Here is a 1,845-nt window from a genome sequence, read left to right as displayed (position 1 = left end):
TAGATCGATTTTAATAACATCCCACTGTCTTGTGAATTCCTATTCATCCTTTGAAACCCACTCAGAAACCAGTATCACAGACCAAAAAAGGTGTGCCCCAATCTCCTCCTGTTTAGAGCATCAATATGCATTTTCCATATGTAGGTACTGTTACTCTCACTATATTGAATTTTCAGGTGTTCATTTGCAGGACTGTCTCTCCTACTGGGTAGGAGCTCCTTGAGTCCAGACATTGGTGTCATTTATCTCTGGGTACTTATTTTAACCTATAGGTTGGCACTGTATATGGTATATACCTACTTAAGGGACACATTTATCATAAGTACAGTATTTATTCTGTAACTTCTGGTGGCCGTGAAGAAACATCCTGGTTTCCTTTCTGGCTGCAGGTCATGGGCTAGTTATTCTAATATAATTAAGTTATTTCATGGATTAGATCATTGAATTTAAATAATTCTCTTGAGGCTGGAGAACTTGCTAAATGATCCAGCCATCTTTTATAAGTTTGTGATACACTTATTAGGTATGAAACCTGACCCACACAAGGCTGTTTATAGTTTTAATTATCCCATTTACTATGAATAGTCACATAGCACATTACAAAGTATTAGTGCATTTATTGTATATGCCCCTTTCTAAAGTAAGAAAAACTCAAAATTCCCTATTACATCTTGCCTCAAGGATTTCAGAAAAGGTACTAGGGACTTGTACAGTATGATCTCATCACGAGAACCCATATCATAGAGTAAGTGTCCTGGTTGATGCTTACTTCAGCAAAGCAACATCAACTACCATGTTAAATTGGTGTTAGTCACTTGGTTTTTATTGTTTGTGTTACTTTGTTTGTATTTAATTGTCAGCGTATTTGGGATATAAATGTGGCAGAAGCTCTATACATTTTGCTGTTAATTTATAATTTTATGTTGATAATAGTTCAATGGTAATAAAAGCAACCTAAGTAAATAAAAAAATTAGAGAAATGAATAAAAGAATTGCAGAGCCAAAATTAACTTAAAAAAAAAAAGGAAAACTTATTTGGTCCTGGGGGACAGCATAAGTGATTTTGTGTCTGATTATACACAGAGATGTATATATAGCATTAGTTGCATATGTAAATATACAACATGTGCTGTTATATTGATGGACACTGCACACATTTGGATTAGTCTTCCTCCTACTTATACAGAGTCACAGAAATAAGTGATTCTTTCCCTCAACTTGTCCTTTCTCTCCTTGTGCAGGGGTGATGCTAATCTTCTCTGTATTGTTCCAATGTTAGCATATGTGCTGCTGAAGTAGGCACACAACTTGTCCTTTTTCTGATTCCACCCGCCGTCCCCCCCCCCCACCCTGCTTCAGTGACCACATGCAAACAGAAGTTCCAGCGGAACTAACGTGATCAGCCCACCGATGTGGAATGAAGGTAGAACCACAATGGGAACACTTGCATGTTGACTCTCAGCCACAAGGATGGAAATTTAACAACAATACCTGTGATGTTTGTTTCAGACAGTAGTTACACACAGGGCCCAGAGAGATTAAATAAATAGATGAGGTGGGCAGGCTGTAAAAAAGAAAATCATGCAGGATGATGAGGAACGGCTAATTGAAACTCTTCAGTATCAGAGTGAAAACAGGCAGGGGTGGGAGACTCTGATGTGAAAGTAGGCAGTCAGGGGACTTTGAACTTCAACACCAGCTAGTTGTTACTATAATTTGTGATTATAAGTCCAATTTGCTAGATCTTTTTTTTTTTTTTTAAGGTGGGTGGTGGGGAGAAAACCAGGGTTCTGTGTGCATTCTCCTGACTTTTTATATTGGCAACTAATTCCATGAAAAACATAC

The 1,845-nt window shown here is 37.6% G+C and overlaps 1 non-coding gene across 1 annotated transcript; it reads right to left on the bottom strand.

Annotated features, from left to right (window-relative positions):
- Positions 1-1,195: 1,195 nt before the first annotated feature.
- On the bottom strand, positions 1,196-1,303 carry LOC131489524 (U6 spliceosomal RNA). The gene has a single exon (XR_009250633.1). It is a non-coding gene; the product is annotated as a U6 spliceosomal RNA (small nuclear RNA).
- Between the last annotated feature and the right edge of the window lie 542 nt (positions 1,304-1,845).

The sequence above is a fragment of the Neofelis nebulosa genome, chromosome 1 (assembly GCF_028018385.1).
Source record: "Neofelis nebulosa isolate mNeoNeb1 chromosome 1, mNeoNeb1.pri, whole genome shotgun sequence".
Lineage (NCBI taxonomy): Eukaryota > Metazoa > Chordata > Mammalia > Carnivora > Felidae > Neofelis > Neofelis nebulosa.
This window is presented reverse-complemented; position numbering and strand designations above follow the sequence as displayed.